Source organism: Podarcis raffonei, chromosome 1 (assembly GCF_027172205.1).
Source record: "Podarcis raffonei isolate rPodRaf1 chromosome 1, rPodRaf1.pri, whole genome shotgun sequence".
NCBI lineage: Eukaryota > Metazoa > Chordata > Lepidosauria > Squamata > Lacertidae > Podarcis > Podarcis raffonei.
In genome coordinates this window covers 61176355-61198026 of record NC_070602.1, presented here as the reverse complement: position 1 = coordinate 61198026, position 21672 = coordinate 61176355, and the positions used below count along the sequence as shown (strand labels likewise).

Below are 21672 nucleotides of genomic sequence, written 5' to 3'. Positions count from 1 at the left end.
AGGATCCAAAACACAGATCAAAGCTGAGAGAACAGAGCATCTCTCAAATTGATCAGAATTTTTTTTAAAATGTACAAATTCAAGTTAAGTCTTTGGGCCCATAAACAGACCAAGTATATCACCATCAAGACACAGAAAGTCTTATCCTCCATTAATTGTCTATATCCTCTGTAAAATTACCAATTGGTGGCCATCACAGCAAATTGTGTAAATGAATTTTACATAATTTACCATGCACTGTGCAAGGAAGTACTTTCTTTCATCTCTCCTGAATGTCCCACCACTGAGCTTCATTTGATGGTTCTGAGTTCCAGCATTATGAGAGACAGAGGGAAAAAAATCACTTTTCCCACACCATTCATAATTATATAGTCATACCTTGGAAGTCAAACAGCCTACTTCTCAAATGTTTCAGCTCCCAAACGATCGAAACCCAGAAGTGACTGTTCTGGTTTTTGAACATTCTTTTGGAAGCCGAACGTTCGACGGGGCTTCCGCCGCTTCTGATTGGCTTCAGGAGCTTCCTGCAGCCAATCAGAAGCCACACTTTGGTTTTCAAATGTTTTAGAAGTCAAACGGACTTCTGGAACGGATTCCGTTCAACTTCCAAGGTAGGACTGTATATCCCTCAGTCATATCCTCACTTACTTCTCTCTCTCTCTCTCTCTCTCTCTCTCTCTCTCTCTCTGTCTCTTGTGTGTGTGTGTGTGTGTGTGTGTGTTTGTCTGTCTTGCAAACTAAATAAACCCAAAATTTGTAACCTTTGACATTTGGTCCCTGGGCCTAAGACTCCCTTCTCCTGCCTCAGGGAACTTTGGTTGATTTTGCTTTCCCTTCATGCTATGCTCAAAACAAATAGCAAAAGATCGGTTTTGGTGCATATACAGCCTCGTTCCAAAACTCAAATGACTCTCACTAGAAGCAAATGCTCACACAATTTGATGTACTTATGAATATATATTCTCCTTATTCTCTTCAGTTACTGCTGCCTTTTATTCCATGTTTGATTTTTATAAGTCTGCATTAATAAATATGGGTGGAGAGATTTCCAAGATATGATAGAGCTCAGATGTCCATTTCATATTGCAAATATTCACTCCGGTTAAGATATATTTCTAGATTAACTAAAGAGGAAGAATTTGCTGTGGCAAGGAGAATCTATTTCCCTACCATGCACCAGGGAAATCATTTCCAGGATGCCTATTATTCTGAGTTTTACCATTATTAATCCACCAGCTTGTCAATGGAACAGTAGCTTTCAGCACCTTTTTTATCAGTGTATCATTACTTCGTCTTAGAAAGGTCTGGGAAGCCAATAAATGAAAAAAACTAAATGGCTGAATCTCTCAACAATTATAATTGAACTTTGCTGTAAAATGTAAGGTGAATATGTTCTAAAATAGGCTGGGCTGTTGAAAAGTTTAAGCAGGGTAATGCTCAGCAAGCATTATTTCTTCCTCTTCCCATCACTACAAGACTTTAAACCGCTGAACTGTCTAGAACCTACTGGAGGTTGCCATCCTTTGCTGCAGCTTTCTTTTGTATTTTTCAGTTGTGAACCGCCCTGGAATCTCTGGATGGAGGGCAGTACAGTGGTACCTCAGGTTAAGTACTTAATTCGTTCCAGAGGTCCGTTCTTAACCTGAAACTGTTCTTAACCTGAAGCACCACTTTAGCTAGTGGAGCCTCCTGCTGCCGCCGCGCCGCTGGAGCACGATTTCTGTTCTCAACCTGAAGCAAAGTTCTTAACCTGAGGTACTATTTCTGGGTTAATGGAGTCTATAACCTGAAGCGTATGTAACCTGAAGTGTATGTAACCCGAGGTACCACTGTATACACATTCAATGAATTAATGATGGTGGTGATGCTCTTGCACATTTAACTGATTTGTGAGTGGACTCCAATGCAACAGTAAAACCAGTGGTTTTTTTTCTTTAAAAAAATGTTTAGGGGTACTCTCATTTTGACTCAATAAAATCACCATTTTATGGTTCAAATCGGATAGAATAAATACAGTGAATGGACAAAAGTACAAAGATTCACAAAATGTTTAGGGGTATGCGTCCCCCTGCGTTCCCCCCCCAAAAAACCTGAGTAAAACAGTCTCCCTCCTGCCATGTCAGTGTATGAAAAGCTGCTCATTATGAGCTTTGCTGGAGCCAGATGGGAAAGCTTCAGAAAACAAATCGTCTTCTTGCGAGTTGTCTTTGTCATGAAGAATCAGATCATTTCACAACACCGACCATATAATGATGTCTTCAAAATGTCAAACCTAGTCCAATAATTTCTAGGAACCCTGAACTTGGGCGCAATGATATTTCTCTACATGTGATTTTGGTACATGTGGTGATGATGAAGATGATGGTGATATTTTATTGATTGATTTATTGCCCATCCTTCACCCTAAGATCCTAGGGTGGGTTACAGCATTAAAAACAATATTAAAAACAATGAAAGACAGCTGGATGTGTGAATGAACTCCATTGAAAAAACCATTGTATTTGCAAAGATAACAACAACAACAACAACAACAACAACAATAATAATAATAATAATTTATTTATACCCAGCCAAGACCAGGCTCAGGGTGGCTAACAACCAATAATAAAAACAAGTTGATTAAAATACAATTTAAAAGATTAAGATACAACATTAAAACATTAGGATGCAGTCTCTTCACAGGAGGAGAAAGGAAAAAGAAAGAGGGGGAGGAATCAAACTGATTCTAAGCCAAAGGCCAGGTGCAACAACTCTGCCTTACAGTCCCTGTGGAAAGAAATCAGATCCCGCAGGGACCTGGTCTCATGAGACAGAGCATTCCACCAGGCCGGAGCCAGTGTTGAGAAGGCCCTCGCTCTGGTTGAGGCTAATCTAACTTCCTTAGAGCCCGGGACCTCTAGGGTGTTGCTATATATGGACCTTAAGGTCCTCTGTGGGGCATACCAGGAGATATAGAAGCTCTGCCTGTGGTAGCCACGGTACACAAGTAAGTCCTTGCTTGCAGTTACACTAATCTACACCATGAGTGGGCAACCTGTCACCCTCCAGATCAGTGTTGGTCTCCAGTTCCCATCAGCTCCAGACAGAGTGGCCATTGGTCAGAGCTTTGGGGATCTGGGGGTCTACCACCATCTGCAAGGCCATAGGTGACCCATCCCTTATCTGCATCTATGAATAAACCAGTTTTGAAACTCCCCTCACTGGCTTGAATTGATATATTATGGTGTTTGCTGTCACGTCTCCTGTTTCCCTGATGTAGGAAGAGGACCAATCAAAGTATGTCTTCTGATTCTGCCTCCCCCTTGCCCTATTTTGTCTTTGTGTTGTAACAGAATGCTTTTCTTTGGACAGCAAAGGCTTCTAGAGCATCATTGGGTAAAAGGCAGGAAGGGACAGTTCACATAATGTAAGTATCTCAAACATCCTACCTTCATGCCTGCCTTCTTGGTTGGTCCCATGATATAGGTGTGCATAGCTGATCATTTCACGAGGCAGTGTATGTGATTATCCCTCCCCTCCCCTCTCCACATTTTATCATCATAATAGTCCTGTCAGGCACATCGGGTTGAGAAATCTGGATGAAAGTTACCAAGTGAGCTTCATGGCTTTGTGGGGATTTGAACCTGAGTCACCCCATTCTTAACAACTACACCACACTTGATGGAACCTTCTGAGTTGATTGATAGTTGAAGAGTGTAATATGGAAGGATCGCTGGCAGTGGCAGGTATTCAGTGTGTTCCAGGTTTGTGGGGGTCTCTGAAGAAGAGGCCTTCAATGGGCCTCCTTCCTTCTCCCTGCTATTTCCCACTTGCTCTGCCCCTGTAGCACATTTTGCCACTTCTCTTCACTCCCTTTGCTGGCTCACACTTTGCCTCTGGGATAGTTGGAGAAAACAAGCCAGTGGATGGATGGCAAGCATAGAAACATCAGGGCAAGGGAAGTCTGATGGACAACATTGGGCTCCCAGCCTTGTGTGTGGACCTTGAAAGGTGTCCAACAACGATGCTGACATATGGACCCACCTTGTAGAAGGTTTCTCCTCAGGATGTGAATGACCAAATGTAATATGGCCACCAATATTCTCAACTAACATTGAGCGAGTCCAGAGAATGGCAATTGTAAGCTATCTCTGGCTGGCTGTCAAACTACTGAAACTCCACTGCACTGGAATGAATGCAGTATCACCCAAATAAGCAAAAGATATGTCAGAACAGACTGTCCTCTCCTTTCCCATTAGAGTGACAGGACTCTAGCAATAACTTACTGAAATAGCAGCAAATTATTCTTATTCTTATTCTTATTCTTATTCTTATTCTTATTCTTATTTGTACCGCTCTATACCCATAGATCTCAGAGCGGTCCACAACACAGGGCAGTTCACAATATAAAGGTTGGAGAAAGTAAAAAAGGTATATCCTCTGTTGCTGCCCCAGAACATTTAGGACCTGGTACCTGAAAATCAGAAAAGTGAATTACATGTGCGTGTAGCATTGGGGAGGCTCTAACTCAACCACTAGTAAGTTATATTTTAACAGGCCTCATACTCGGATTACTGCTACTATTTATTATAGAGAGAGCAGTGCAGGTGCACAGAGCATTTTACAAGCATATAAAAAGGAATGTTAAAAAGGGAGAGGATCTGCATATTTTTATTTTATATGAATCATCCAGTTAGTGCAGTAAGAATGAAAGGCAGAGAAACTAAGAGGGTTTCTGTGCTGGGGCTTTCAAAGTTTAACTTTTAATGTTAAAAACTTCATTTATTTATTTTTTAAAAAATCATCTGCTGCTCCCCTTGGCATCATGGAATTCACTAAGTTCATGCGGGGAGAGGTAGTCTTTGGAACTCTGGGCTCTTGAGCTGCATAAGACATTAGAAGTCAAAATAAGCAGCTTGAACTGAGCCTGATTAACTAATTGGAAGCCTCTGCAGTTGTGCCACAATTGGTGTCACAGGCTCAGGCTGCTTTGTGTTGTTCAACAGCCTGGCTGCCAAATTATGCACCAGCTGCAGTTTTGCAAATGTCTTCAAAGGCAGCTCCACATACAATGCATTGCAGTTAACTAACCTAGACGTGTTTCCAGAGTGTAGACAACAAGAGTTAAGCTATATCTGTCCAGATGGGACACCAGCCAAAACCGGTGGAAGGTAGTCCACACCACTGAAGCCACTTGATCAGAATGATCAACAAGCAATGCATCTGCTCCTTTAAAGGGAGTGCAACCCCATCCAGAGCAGGACACATCCTGTCCATCCAGTCCAGGGAACCACCAACTAACAATCCACTGTCTTGTATGGGTTGAATTTCAATTTATTGGCTCTCATTCAGTCCATTACTGAGGCAATAGACTGGTGTGGTGCTGCTAATTTTTAGTAAATGTACCAGCAAGAATGCAGAAGTACTTCACCACCTCTTAATTATTTTAAGGTTAAAAAAGAAGAGGAAGAGAAATCCCCTCCCCCACTAACCATGATTTGTGCTAACCACATTGCAATTCAAGCTTGTCGACATATAGCAGGCAAAAAATAGGCTAGTGCTGCCTGTTCACATTCATTTTGTATCTGCTTAGCACTCAGCTCCTCAAATTCATAAACTTATTCCGATCACCATACTGTGGAAGTCTCTTGAGGCAGAACAACTGTCATAACTGCAGCTTATGTCAATAGCTTTTAAATTCAAATCTTCAGCTTAGAATAGATCCATACAAACTCCATTAGGACAATCGGAGATTTCTGAATAGAAAACCCCTCCTAATGTAAAGATCACTGGTTTCATTCTTACCTATTTGCAAATGCTACCTCAGGTAAGAATGAGAATGTGCCTTTCCCTAAGTGCAGGCCTTGTGGAAGAAAATATGAACATGGCAGCTGCTCATTGACTAACTGTCAAATACCTTGATGCTTTATTTTGAAATCTATCAATATTGCATGACATTTTGAAAAGAAGACGCTTTGACAGATTTCTATTAGCAAAGGGAAAGAGAGGAGGTAGGGCTTTTTGTTGACATGACATGACAAAGGCACCCTTTGGCTGCCTTAGTTTCTCTCTCAGGAGGGATGTATGTATGCTGATGGCCATTTAATGGATTGCCTTTGTTATGTACTGAAGTTCTCACCCTAGGCCAGCAGGGGGATACTGTAGATAGTTTTCACTCAGGTCCACGTCAGTTACTTTAGGTGGGAAACCCTGGGTTGTTGTTGCTACAATATTGACAGCCGGCTGCCTATAAAAGCAGGCCGGCTGAGCTGTTTGCTGTTCAGTTCTGTCCAGCTTACAAGTAAAGAGCTGCTCTGGAGAAATCGCTGTGTCATCTGCTATGTTCACCCACAACTTAACTCTGGCGACGAGGATGGGATCGATGGACATCAGAGCACAGCCAGATGCAGCCACCTCTGAGCAGAGCTGAATCACTGAGCTGAATCACTGAGCGAAATCACTGAACAGAACCAATTCAGAGCTGACTGTTCTGGCTAGAGCACAGTGTTCCATCCATCGCCCTTCACGCCAGCATCGGAATCATGGCTTCACTTGTGCCTCTACTGCCGTTTGCGCCAGCCTCTGAATCATGGGACTCCTACCTCGCTCGGTTCGACTGCTACCTCCAAGCCAACGAGCTGACGCAAGTATCACAGGAGCGTAAGCGGGGCCTATTCCTCAGCCTCTGTGGGCCTGAGGTGTTTGAGACGGCCCGAGCATTGGTTGCGTCTGAAGCAGTCCAGGCAACACCGTGGGACACGATCCAAGAGAAGCTCCACAACCACTACGCACCAAAGCCGTCCAAGATTGCTGCCCGCCATGCGTTCTACCACCGGAACCAGGCAGAGGGGGAGTCAATCAACAACTACACCACCCCCTGCGACAGGCTGCAATGCACTGTGAGTTCCGAGACTTAGACGATGCCCTGATAGATCGAATCGTCTGCGGGGTCCGGGACATCCGTCTGCAACGGCGTCTCCTCGCCAAGCCAGACCTCACGCTACAGAAAGCCATTGAGGAGGCTGTGGCCTCAGAAGCTGCTGAACTCTCCGCCCAGGAGATCCGCAAGTCCAGCAGCCCGCGTCTTGCTAGGAAGCCAGTTCCAGTGCATCATGAAGAGGCCAGCAGTGATGAGGCATCCTCCAGTGAAGACGATGACGTGCACCAGACAAAGCGGGAGCGCAGGAAGTTCCAACAGAAGTCCAAGGGCCAACTGGAATGTGCCGGCTGCGGAGGCAACCATTCCCGTGCCAAGTGTCGATTCAGAGACGCCATCTGTAGGAAGTGTTCCAGAAGGGGCCACATCGCTAAGGTCTGCCGATCGGCTCCGTCTGACACCCCCCCTTCACCAACTCGCAAGTCCAAGTCTTAACTCCAGTCTGCCAAGGAAAGCTGTTTCGCTCTCACCAACTGCCGCTGCCCGTCTGGAACCACGATTGGCCAAACCGACTCGCCTACGTGACGCAAGCTGAACGTGACGGTGCTCATTGAAGGAGCTCCATGTGACATGGAGATCGACACCGGGTCTGCCCTGTCCATCGTGTCTTGGAGCACCATCAAAAGACTGGTACCCAGAGTGTCCAAAAGGCAACTCGACTCTCACCGCGTACACCTGAGAGACTACCAGGGAAACGACATTCCCGTGGTAGGCGTTGGCCGGTTCCGGATCGCCTTCAAGGATTTTTCGGGCCTGCTCCGGTTGGTGGTGGTCGAAGGTCAGCGGCCAAGCCTCCTAGGGCTAGACTGGTTTGATGCCCTCAGCCTGGAAGTCACCGGCATCAACTGCATCTCTAACGCAGAGACTGAGGGTCTGGTCAAAGACTTTGCCGAGGTTTTTGATGGCACTTTGGGGCAATATACAGGTACGCCCATCTCCTTTAGCCTTGATCCACAAGTCGCCCCCATCAAGCTAAAGCCACGGCGGTTTCCCTTTGCTCTCAAGGCTAAGGTGGACGAACAACTGGACAAGCTGATCGCCCAAGGAGTTTTGGAGCCGGTTGACCACGCCAAGTGGGAAACCCCCATCGTCATGCCTGTCAAGCCAGACGGGTCGGTGAGAATCTGCGCTGACTACAAGTGCACGATCAACAAGGCACTTCAGCAGCACGCTTATCCGGTTCCTGTTGTCCAACACCTGCTGCATTCCCTGGGTGAGGGTAAGGTCTTCGCTAAGCTGGACCTTGCCCAAGCCTATCAACAACTGCCCGTGGATGATGCCACTGCTGAAGCCCAGACGATCGTCACCCACCGAGGGGCATTCCGTTGCCGCCGGTTGCAGTTCGGGGTGAGTGTGGCTCCTGGCATCTTCCAAAGCCTTATGGAGCATCTCCTGCAAGGGCTTCCGGGTGTGGTACCATATTTTGATGACGTCTTGGTGTCCGCAGACTCACACCAGCAGCTGTTCGAGCGCCTCCTTGCCGTGCTGACCAGGTTCCAAGAGGCCGGGCTCAAGGTAAAGAGGGAGAAGTGCCAGATCGCCGTTCCACAGGTAGAGTTCCTGGGCTATCTTATCGACGCCTCCGGCCTTCACCCGACCACATCCAAGATCCGCGCTATCCAGCAGGCCCCCATCCCAAAGAACAAGACGGAGTTGCAGGCGTTCCTGGGGCTGCTGAACTTTTATAACATGTTCCTGCCCCACAAAGCCACAGTGGCTGAGCCTCTTCACCGACTCCTCAGCACAAAGACGCCTTGGGCCTGGGGTCATCGAGAGACGGCGGCCTTCAATGTGGTCAAGGCTCTCCTTTCATCGGACAGTGTGCTGGTACAGTACAGTGAATCCAGGCCGCTGGTCCTTGCCTGCGACGCCTCACCTTTTGGCATTGGCGCTGTCCTTAGTCACCGTTTTCCAGACGGAAGAGAAGCACCGCTCGCCTACTTTTCCAGGACGCTATCTCCGATGGAACGGAATTACAGCCAGCTCGACAATTAGGCACTGGCACTTGTGGCTGGAGTGAAGAGGTTCCATGAATACCTCTATGGCAGGACTTTTGACCTCATCACTGACCACAAGCCACTCCTGGGCCTCCTCGCCAGTGATCGTCCAACTCCACCGGTCCTCTCGCCACGCATGCTGTAATGGACTGTTTTCCTGGCTGCCTACCACTACCGGCTCGTCCATCGCCCGGGGAAATCGATGGGCCATGCTGACGCCCTCAGCCGTTGCCCTCTTCCAGCGTTTGTGGAAGACCCGGCTCCAGCTTCATCGCTCCTCCTGATTGAGGATCTTCCGGCAGCGCCTGTATCGGCTGCCACTGTGGCCTCTGCATCTGCCCAGGATCGCACCATCAGCCGGGTGCTCAACTGGGTGTGGGGGGGGGGCCACAAGGGCCTTTTGCATCGGAGTTCCAGCCCTTCGCAACCAGACAACATGAACTCTCGGCTCATCGCGGCTGTCTGCTGTGGGGAGACCACGTCGTGATTCCCCAGGGACTCCGTCAGCACGTCCTGGAGGCTCTGCACGTTGGCCACCCGGGAATTGTCAAAATGAAGGCGTTGGCTCGGTGTTACGTCTGGTGGCCTAACATGGATGATGCCATCACTGCCTGGGTGTCCGCCTGTCAAGCGTGCCAAGAGTCGAGGCCTGCACCACCGGCAGCTAAGGGACACACCTGGGAGACACCAAAGACACCCTGGTCGAGGGTGCACATCAATCTGGTTGGCCCCTTTCATGGCCGGACCTTTATGGTAGTGGTGGATGCCTATTCCAAATGGCTGGAGGTGGCCCTGATGCCCTCCACCACTACCGAGGCCGTCATCCGGGTGCTGCGAGACCTGTTTGCGACGCATTGGGTGTCCTGATGTCCTTGTCTCCGACAACGGACCGCAGTTCACGTCAGGCACTTTTGAGCGGTATCTTTTGGGACTGGGCATCCGCCATGCCCTAACGGCACCCTTTCATCCATCCAGCAACGGGCAAGCGGAGAGAATGGTGCGCTCGGCAAAAGAGGCACTGGCACGCCTGGACCGGGGAGACTGGCACGAGCGGGTCGCCGAATACTTGTTCGTGCAACACATCACCCCTCATGTGGCCACAGGGCGGAGTCCTGCTGAACTGCTTATGGGCTGCTGCCTCAGGTCACCGCTCGACCGGCTGCACCCGGACTTTGCCGTGGCCGAACCCCCAGGCTGTACCAACGCGCCACGGTCATTTGTTCCAGGAAACCAGGTCTTTGCCCAGAACTATGTGGGGGACATTCCTTGGGTGCCAGCCACAGTAGTGGGAGTCACTGGACCTCGCTCGTACCAGGTGGCACTCGAAGACGGACGCTTGTGGCGCTGGCACATAGACCAGCTTAGGCGCAGGGCTGGGGACTTGGACACTACCGTGGTGCCCCCAACTGTGCTTGTGGCTCCAGAAGAGACACTTACAGATGGCGAGGCTCCACCTACACCTCCCTCGCAAACTGCCAGCGTGGAGCCGAACCAAGCCGCTTCAGAGGGTCTGTCAGACTTACCACAGACTCAGACCACTCCACTTGTGGAGGCTCCACCCACAGCAGCGGATCCAGGGGATTTGGTTTCAACGCCACCTAGGGTCGCACCACAGCCTCAGCAAGAATTGTGTGGCCCCCGGACTTGGCTACCAGTCCCCGGCGGTCTGGCAGAGTTTCCAAGCGCCCAACTTATTTAAAGGACTATGTTGTTGGACATGTATCACTGTTGGTCTAAGTATAGGAAATGTAACCGATATGCTTTTGTGCCTAATTGAACCATTACGTGTAGTGCTGTATATAAGGAAACCATTACGATTGTAACTAACGCCTTATCTCGGTGGGGAGGGGTGTTATGTACTGAAGTTCTCACCCTGGGCCAGCAGGGGGATACTGTAGATAGTTTTCACTCAGGTCCACCTCAGTTATTTTAGGCGGGAAACCCTGGGTTGTTGTTGCTACAATATTGACAGCCGGCTGCCTATAAAAGCAGGCCAGCTGAGCTGTTTGCTGTTCAGTTCTGTCCAGCTTACAAGTAAAGAGCTGCTCTGGAGAAATCGCTGTGTCGTCTGCTATGTTCGCCCACAACTTAACAGCCTTCCTCCTCCAACCTTCACTTTTATAATGCTATGTGACATTTGCTAGCAGGGGATCTGTGTAATGCTTGTTCACAATCAGTAAGGACTGTGCAAAACCTTTCCACTATGCTAATCCTAGCTAAATGAAACTTAGAAGGTCCCTCCAGGGAGACCTACTTTTCTCCATAGCCCAGGCTGACCTAGCCTTAATTATCTCTTAGCACATATATGAACAATCAATGAATTACAGCTAGTAAGTTTGCTTGTAATGAAGCTATGCAAAATAAAAATAAAAATAAAAATCATCATCTGTGTCTCTGTGTTTATGAATTTTCATCAATTAATATATCATAAATTGCATGCAAAAATTATGGAAAGGGAGAGAATACTTCAAATACATTTTCATTGGGGAGGTACAAGGTTTTACTTTTAAAGTAGCTAAGAGCTGTATCTTTCCTTTCATTTTACAAATAATTTTTCTAGGGGTCTGCATTCTGCAGCCTTCCATGCCCACATTTCCTCAAACCTCATGGTGTCCTCCACTGTGCTTTCCTATAAGCACAGGAAGACACAGAGACTGCCTACTGTGCTCATTGTTTTTTTCTTTTCTTTTTAAAATAATCACTGTGTGTGTATAGATGTAGATTGCTGGAGGATCAAGCAGGCCCATTCCCCCATGTGACTCTCTCAATTGTCCGTGTCTCAACTATGCTCAACATTCTCATAGTAAAGAATTGTAGATCGGTGGTGGAATATTTGCTTCAGATGCAAGATGTTCCAGGTATAATCTGAAGCATCTCCAGGTAGTGCCTAGGGAACATCTCCCCACTTCTGAAAACTCTGGGGAGAAACTGCCAGTCAGTATGGGTGAGGAATGAGAACCTTAGGCCTGGGGGCCATGAGCCTCTCTATTAGGCTCTTGTGACTCTTCCCAGCCACCAATTTCTTTCTTCAGGTCACATCTTTACTAAGCCTTCACACTTCCTTAAGTGGTTTTGCCTGACTGGAATATGCATTTGGACTATGAGAATGCCTCTTACATGCATGCATGAATGGAAAGGGGTGTGAGTGTGAAGATTTTGGCTTTTGTGTGGCTAGAATGTAGCCTACTTCACAAAATCCATTGCTCTGCCCATGTTTGCCTCTGGCCCCTTGTATCACTGCCATGTGGCCCCCGGAATATTCCACATAAGGTGGAGAACCTATTGATCACCACCAATGTTGACCCACCAAGGGGTCCAGTTTAGCTCTTCATCGCCCTTTCCCCCCAACCACACCCACCTGTCAATCAGGGCTTGGTGAAGCAGGCTTCTGAAGAAAGGAAGATTGAACTCTCAGCTACTGAGTGGAGAGTTAAAGCATCCTGGATGCTGCTTCACCAGCCGCTTACCTGCAGGTAACACACTAGTAAAGCACATCCCTTCTCGCAATCCAAGCATCAATTTTGACAGGTGGGCAGGCCTATCAGCCACTTGAAGTCAAATGATGTGCAGATGGGTGGCCCCATCCTCTTGTTAAAGTTGGTCCACAGTATGGGGAGGGCCATAAATATATTGCCTGTTGTGCAAAATAGGTTCCCCACCCTTGTCCCAAAGGTATACACCTTTAGGCTGAAAGGGGGTTTCCCAACGTTGATGCAGACATTACTGAGCTAGATTGACCAGTCACCTGACTTAGTATCAGGGGGCTTCCTACATTTCATATGGCTGCTCAAAGGTCCTTGGTGGACTCTTCAGACATTTGCATGGTTTTTTAAAACGAATACAGTTTTGTATGTCCTGGAAGTTTCTCAAACATATAGAAATTGCTACCTTATTTTTGTTGGTCCCATTTTATGAATAGGCATGGGTGGTGTTCAGTATAATGAAATGGTTTTATGATAGTTTTTTATTGCTACCTGGAGGAAGCAAAGTAGGCTGTTTGTGTCCTTCAGCACCCTGATGCCTGCAGGTTAATTTCCATAAGCAGCTTTATACACAACACTGGAGGAAGTGAAGATGAGAAACCAATTTAATTCATGGCACTATTTAAACCCGTTAAAGTAGTTGTTTACTTAGTTGCTGTTAATGAAAACATTCAGATGTTTTTTATGTAAAGATCATCTATGGAGAAGGCCTGCAAAGATTATTGTTTTGTGAGCATAGACCACGTACTGAACCTACCTGTCTGGAGAACTGTTCTACAACATTTAATAATAAGCAAACAAGTACCCAAAATTACTCAGACACAACTGCTGAAATTGTTGTAAGTACATATTGTTTAGCTCACACTATGCAAAATCCCCTGGTGATTATTTATGTAGATGCACAACATCTGTGTGATTGTACCAATGTATGATAGAGGGATTATTAATGGATATTGGGTAAAAAAGAAAAAGGGATAACTTTAAAAATTCAGGTGTCATTATTAACGGATTACTGATCACTTGGTCCTTTTTAAAAGGAAGGTTAATACAAAGCAATTTAAGGAAATCAATGGATACTATTATGTAGAACATTTTGACATCTTACATCATTTATGAATCTGTCCTTAGAATTTCTTGGGTTACAGCATCTTGCAATATCTTGAGAATGACTCACACCCAGTTGATTTAATCCGGGATCTCCAGACCTATCTCTGAAAGTCGCAGAGGCACTTAGCATCTTTCCAGGAAGATAAAGGTAATGCAGTTGATTATCATGACGAGTCTATGATTTTAAGATACAGGGATGAGTCAAGATATTGATCTAAATGGATTCTTACATTTTTCTGATAACAGAAAAATCCATGAGTGGCAGGCCTCCAGTGCTCCCACCTTTGCTAAGAAAAAAACCACTTGATATCAGGGTTAGAGCTGGCAAGAAACCTTGAGCTGACCAAGAAATTGTGAAACTACAGAACTGAAACAACCCATTAGGAAGCAAGTGAACTGGATTGAAAATGATCAGTTATTCTGAGTTGTTCCTAGTAAGGGTTTGCTTAGCTATTCTCCCCACCCCCATGGTATTGTAGCAGTAGTACTGTCCTTGCCTGCATTTGCCGTCCTCAGCCCTGTTTCCTCTAGGTGTTTGGGATCCCAATTCCAGTCTGCCACAGCCAATGTAGCAGTGATGGCTGAGGCTACTAGGAGCAGGGCATCAGGCTGCCTCTGGATGGCCTATTTATTGAGCATCCATCCTGATTTGTTTGCACAAAGCAAGAACTTATATAATACCTACTATTTATTGAACATTCATCCTGATTTGTTTGCATAGAGGTTATGCAATTTCCCATCCATCAAATGTCATCACACTTTCTAGTGGTGTTTGTTGTGCAAGAGCACTATAGCAATCTGACACACTTTAATGGCATAAACCTAAATTTGTCAATATGTGATTGGATCTCTTCTGCAAAATCATGATTGTCTGGAGAGGACCCAGGATGAGGAAAGCTGACCGAATGTAACTCATGCTACAACTGAATAGAGGATAATTGCTAAAACACTGAAGGTCCTACAGCTCAGCTCAGGGAAAGGCAGACTGCTTACATTTCTCCTTGAGACCGGTGTAGTGGTCTGTGAAGTGAATAAGCAATAGCAATCCAACTAGACTTCTCTACAAATTTCTGGAGTAGGCGATGAGCTAGATGAGGACTAATGAATTGAATATCATTCCATATGAGACAAAGCTACTTATAGCAGTGGCGCATAGCCTGTCCCTCCAAAGAAAACAGTGTCCAGTTTATTCCACAGTCCCTTAAGTATCAGGTTCACAGACTGTTTGATTCAGTTTTGCTGCTAAATCCTCAAGAAGCATGAAGCAGCTTCCAGGGTTTCCTACCAACTTCACTGATTCACGAGATGCACCATTTCTTAGACTCATCCAGCCTGGATTACTGCAACCTGTGGTATGTGAGGCTGCACTTAGAAATGGTCCAGAAATCTCAGCTGGTTCAAAACACAATGGCCAGCCTACCTGGGACTGACTTCTGCAAACATACTAGGATCTTTAAAAAATTCACTGGTTACCATTTTTTAAGATATTTGAAGAAGGCTCTTCTCTAGGTGACAGAATGTGAAGATGTCCAAACTATGAGATTTCCTCTGAGCAATATTTGCCAGGAACCTTCATTACTCACTTTTGACCACCTGACAAACACTCACTGGTCTTGTAAGTAATTCATCGCACTAAACAGCTTTTATTGTTTGGGGTCTTCTCCCTGAATTTAGCAGTTTTCTGGGGGCTTTTATTTTTGTCTTTTACTTTCAATAGGGTTTTTTTTAAAGAGTTCTCATTGTTTTCTTTCAGATATACTGTTGTTAGCACATTGGGGATTTAGCAGTATCATAGGATATAAATAAGATGCTGAAACCAGGAGCAAAGGAAAGGTGGCATCACAACATTCCAGGAGGCTGTTTGAAGCATACAGGACAAGGACAACAAGGGACAAAGAGCAGTGTTTGGGGGGCAATGGGAGAACTTTGAATGGCTATATTCCTTGCCAAATGCAAGGTGGTTCTTTTAAAATGAGATTCGGAAGCAATACAAAACACAAGGGAGTGAGAAGAAAAATTTTATTCTAAACAGCAAGCAATATATACATACCAAGCAAGCACTTTAATCTGTCACTTGGAAGCCCTCAAGAAGTGGCAAAGTGACTCCCCCAGGTAGCCTCAGTTTGCACAGGCCCCGCAGCCGTAAGTCCATGCACAAGCTTCTCTCAGTTCTGCCCCAAACCATCCAATTTATAGATAGCTAGATAGCTAGCCAGAAAGTGAGGAGGAATTAAAGAACCTTTTAATAAGGGTGAAAGAAGAGAGTGCAAAATATGGTTTGAAGCTCAACATCAAAAAAATGAAGATCATGGCCACTGGTCCCATCCCCTCCTGGCAAATAGAAGGGGAAGAAATGGAGGCAGTGAGAGATTTTACTTTCCTGGGCTCCATGATCACTGCAAGTGGTGACAGCAGTCACGAAATTAAAAGACACCTGCTTCTTGGGAGAAAAGCAATGACAAACCTAGACAGCGTCTTAAAAAGAAGAGACATCACCTTGCCAACATAGGTCCGTATAGTTAAAGCTACGGTTTTCCCAGTAGTGATGTATGGAAGTGAGAGCTGGACCATAAAGAAGGCTGATCACTGAAGAATTGGTGCTTTTGAATTATGGTGCTGGAAGAGACTCTTGAGAGTCGCATGGACTGCAAGAAGATCAAACCTATCCATTCTTAAGAAAATCAGCCCTGAGTGCTCACTGGAAGGACAGATCCTGAAGCTGAGGCTCCAATACTTTGGCCACCTCATGAGAAGAGAAGACTACCTGGAAAAGACCCTGATGTTGGGAAAGATGGAGGGCACAAGGAGAAGGGGATGACAGAGGACGAGATGGTTGGACAGTGTTCTCAAAGCTACCAGCATGAGTTTGACCAAACTGCGGAAGGCAGTGGAAGACAGGAGTGCCTGGCGTGCTCTGGTCCATGGGGTCACGAAGAGTCGGACACGACTAAACGACTAAGCAACAACAACAAAAAGATAGCTAGCCTGTGTTGCTTGCCCAGCTGACTAAGTGCAGATCATTCATTACTGGCTACGTGCAAATTATTCATTAGCCACCCCCTCCCAATGCCTTACTTTCTCAAAACAATGTCCAGCATCAAAGAAGGTACTCATCACTATCTCTCCCTCCTAACTGATTAAGACATAATAGGCTGTTCACATGCCATCGAAGAACTCAAGAGACAAGGAGAGGGGGAAGGAACAGAGGCAGAAAGAGGGCAACCATGTCAAATCACTAACTCCTCAAAATACAATTTATCTTCTGGATAGATTGCCCATACACTATAGCTGAAAAAGAAAGGGATGCAGGTAACAAGGCCATACAAGGCAAGACCATAAAATATATAGGCTAAGGCAGCCTTCTATATTCCTGAGTGAGGACATTGGTCCAGTTAGTTCAGTCTTGTCTCTGGTCATTGCCTTACATGCTTGTGATGTGGGCTTAGACCACAGAGCAGGGCATATAACCTGCGTTCATAATGCTGTCACAGTCTGAGCTAGTACTTCTGACAGTATAACATTGTCAATGGGATTGTTGTTGCTTAATAAACATTTTGTATTCCACATCCTAATAATTTTAAATGTCAATACTACATATTTTGAGAAATTATTTAAGCCATTTTTCGTAATGAATAAGGGAACTGGGGGCCATGAAAGTCAAGGCAATTTCCCTTTCCTGTCATTCATGAAAGAAATCCATTTAGTACGAGTCTCCCATTGTAGAGGTTTAATATATCATTTGACCTGGAAAATACTCCCGATCTCAAACAACAACATAAATGCTTGTAAAAATTCAATACCATATTAGCTGTGAAGTTAACACAAATCCACGCAGAACAAACAAACATGCCAGATGGAGCAGGAAAGAAGAAAGGCAATTGCAGGAGATCAGCATTGCTTGATAAAGGTGGCACTTCTAAGTCAGAAAATTAATCTTTGTGTTTACAGCTAATACATTCAGCTTTGGAAGAAAAGAAAGAATTTGAAACATTATTCAGTGTGTGTGTGTGTGTGTGTGTGTGTGTGTGTGTGGTAAAGTCATATTGTCAAAAGAAACAATAAGATCTTTGTAAAGAAAAGGACTTCAGAGAAATAAAAAATGCTTTCACTACAAGTTGTTTTCTATGGTAATTTTCTCAGCCCAAATTAAACAAGCAGGCCTTATCAAGGTAACCCAAAGATTTATCATTGTTCCAAGAAAATGATACACAGATCCAGATGAGACAATAATTTTTAACTGGTCTGATACGAACTTGAGACAGCTCTGGCCTTTGTATATACAGTAGGAGTTGGTGCATTGCAATTCTCCAAAATCTGCAATGCAGTTCTCCAGCCAAAGAGTGTGGGAAAATGTATATATTGTCAAAGCGTGTTCCCAAAAAAGCACGTTAAGGAAAAGAACATACAATGACACATAATGTGCACTAAATGCTGATTTTTCCAATAACGTTTCTTAATGCAAATTGATGAAAAAATGTGGCAAACTAAATTTAAGATTGGAAAGAGAAGAAACTGAATTGACACATTCACCCACCCCTAAGAGCAAGTCAGCAGCACAGAGAAGGGAGAGAAAAGTACAGTAACGGGGTACCAACATGAATAAAATATTTTGGGATTCAGGTAAGCCCCACCCCACATAATCAATCACATGATACAGTGTGCACACAATTTGAATGGGAATGCCCACCATCTTTGTGAAGGCCCAGCACCCTCAAATATTTTATTTTACGGCACCTAGGAATTGGCCCCTATGTACAGTAAGGACATTTTACCCAAGGATCCCATCGAAAACTGGACCTGACACTGGGCTGCCCCTACATGTAGACCTGAGTGCACACCCCTTAACTTGTAGAGATGTTGGTGATTGCAGTGACTGTGAACTGACAGCTCCAGTAACTGAGAAAACATAAATTACAACTGCCTCTTTTTGCGAACTCTCAACCAGCAAACTATGTTCTTCAAATGAATGTGAAATTAGTGTTGAGTGGGACAACCTGAAAATGGGGGGAGGGGAGATGTTTGACCTAGCTTTCAATTGCCTTGTTATGTAAGGTGTCTTTAGCTTCTTAGCACCAAAGAGTACTGGAAACTTCTTTGCTGCAGTGCTGCCTAATAGCTGTCTGAGACAGCATAGAATTAGATATTGATTGAATTCTATATGGCTACTGAGTAGCACCCACTGTAGCAAAGTCTGTCAAATGTGCTGAATGTAAGAGAGGCCTCTATCTTGGTCATTTTGATCAGTGACAATGTGAATGTCATGAAAATCCACTTCCCCATTATAATGCTGTCACTTGCCAAGGCTATAGCTTTCTTTCCATTATCTTCAGCAAGAAACCTTTTCAGAGATGGTTAATAGTGCAATTCCTCTAGAGTTACCCTATCTCCGGTATCTTCATTTGCGAACAAGTGAGGGGGGGCACTGCATTGTGAAAGTACCGTGCTTAAGCTTTAATCTCTGTTACTCTTTAATCTTCTGTTGTGCCATCGAAAAGGGATGGTTGTGTGGCTTGCAGCACCTGCATGCTGATTACAAATTAATCTTGTGCATTTCAAACAAAAAGTCTGCATTAGCAAATATGATCCCTGTTCAGCTACAAAGTTCCTCTTTAGGTAAGCTTGAGCTAGTCAGTCACTATCTCTCAGCCTTATCTGTCTCACAGGATTGTTATGATGTGATACAAACATATACAATAAATAAGAAATACTGTAATCAAATTGTTTTAGAGCATGAATAAAACCCTATTTCAAAGGAATAGACAGTTCCACACACAATAAGTGTGTGGATAAATTATTTACTACAAAAATTTCATACTAGGTGTGGGTGGTGTCTGCTTCAGCCTACAGGAAGGAGATACAAAGCATCATCTCCATTCTGCAATTAGCTGTAGGAAAAAAGCTGGTACCAACGGAAACTTTCCACTAAAGAAAAATTGGCTAAGTGGCACAGCTGAGGAAGAAAAGGGTTAAACTTCCTCTCCCCACACACTGTAGTCCTAAGTAATGCCCTAAGAACAACACTGCTATCAAGACTTTCACTAATTTCAATAGGACTATAAACATATCTAACAATTTTTGGGGTTGGGACTCTGTTCTTTGGAGAAGAATGCTGCCATTTTGAAAATGGAAAGTACAATAGCATTCTCAGTGGGTTACTCTTCACCAAGAATCACCATTCAAACTGCTATGATAATAAGATGAAATCACCAACCCAGCAGTCCAGCTTTACTATTCATGAAGTGGTCCTCAAACTAAATAATCATTGTTGACTTTGCATTTCTATTTTAAATACATAGAACACCTGTAAACTTTTCTTATATAAAACAGCAGGTGCCTTTATTTTATGGCAAAACTCAGAACATGCACACCAAGCTTTCTGCTTGACTTTTTGAACAATCTGAGCATCTGAATGAAAGTCTGTACTTCTTTATAATGTCTGTTTTTGTTACAGCTGGCTAGAAACATGCAGAGATTATACTTTGATATGTAAATCCTGACTGTGAAAGTGCACTTATTTATTATTCCTCAACACTAAGGGACTTCTTGTGTTTCTCAATCCCCAAACCATCACTAAAGTTCAAGAAATATGAGGCTTAGTATATGCCACAATGTAGGGGCAGCTGGAAGCTTCTCACTTCACAGGGTGGAGCTGCAACATTAGCTTCCTGGCAGGTGGGTCACTGTTAGCTACTGGAGGGTGCAGTGACAGGAAGGTCAGTGCAGTAAAAACACATTCGCGGAGCCAATCCAACAGTCCTGTGGGTGAATTTCCACCATGCTGACCTCCCCACTGCTTCACTCTCTCCTCCCCCCCCCCTGCCAGTATCAGGAAAGCTACTTTAGCAGCTCTGCTCCATCAGGGGAGCTACTTCTGAATGTAGTTTCTGACCCTTGCATTTTTAAAATCTGTTAAGCGTAAGTTAAAAGCTGGTTATCTCAATGACTGCTGTGAGCATGATTTCTTGGGTGGAAAAGTAGCATACTGAACCTTCCTTGGGAGAGCATTCCACAAATGGAGAGCCACTACAGAAAAGGCCTGTTCTCGTGTTGCCACCCTCTGGAGGAGGCATACAAAGAAGGGCCTCAGATGATGAACGCAAAGTTACGGTATATGGGGAGAGGCAGTTCTTGAAGCCTTGCTGACTAGAAGACTGATTGGATGAAACATTCAGAGGGTGGGCCTTTAGACTTGACTCCCTACTCAAGCTATAAAGTTCCGTGTCAGTACTGAGAAAGCATGTGCCTGCTTCCACAGTTGCAGGAATGTTGTCCATGGTCCTGAAATCTGAGAAATTGCACCTTTGACTCTCTAGGTCCCAAATCTTGCTTTGGTACTAGGTCAGCTCTGGAACTCTGGACTTGCCTTTCTCCACTTTGCTTGTGTGGTCACATCCTTTTGGTGATGGAGATCATGATGGAACATGACAGATGGTTTACTCATATCTACATCCTTCACAGTCCTATTTGAGGTTATGCTTTCATCCCCAGATGTCCTGAACAAGAAGCTTACCTTAAGTCCATCCCAACTCTGTCATTCTAGTGATCTTGAAACAGCCAGTTTATAAAATAATATCACTTCCATTGCCAGTGAATGGAGCATCATAGAAATACGAAAGAGAGCCAAATTTTTGTCTTGTATATTTACAGGGTTTTGATGCCTAACAGAAGGAGAACAAAAGAAAAATTACCAACCAGGTACTCAGCACACTGCTGTGCTCTAGTAAAAATGTCTGCCTGAAGATTTATTAACAGGATATTTTCTCAGGGATACCTCAGGACATGCACAAGAACATATGCTGCAATCATTTATGGGAAGCACACTTGGCTTAAAAAATAAAACTGTTTAGTTGTGAATCAGTTTTCTTTCCTTAAGGAAATTATGGATTGCTTGTAATATATGTCAGCAGGGATTGAGATTTCCACATGCAAAGTAATTAAAATAGGTGACATTCAGTATCAAGAACAGAAGTGTGGAAACCTTGGGAAGCCATTTAAATTCAACGCATTCTGGAAACATCAGTGGAAATGTAGGCATTTTTGTGCTATTTGAGTGGTTGCTGGTATGGCTGATTTTGTTCCTCTCCAAGCTTGTAAAGAGTGGAGTAAAAAGCGAGATGCTTAATGCAAATGAAATATCTATACATGAAGGTAGCACACCGCATTGTACTAA

The 21672-nt window shown here is 44.7% G+C and overlaps 1 long non-coding RNA gene across 1 annotated transcript; it reads left to right on the top strand.

Moving 5' to 3' along the window:
- Positions 1–13495: 13495 nt before the first annotated feature.
- On the top strand, positions 13496–21356 carry LOC128402515 (uncharacterized). Its single transcript, XR_008327727.1, has 2 exons — positions 13496–13650; positions 21150–21356. It is a non-coding gene; the product is annotated as an uncharacterized LOC128402515 (long non-coding RNA).
- Positions 21357–21672: the final 316 nt, after the last annotated feature.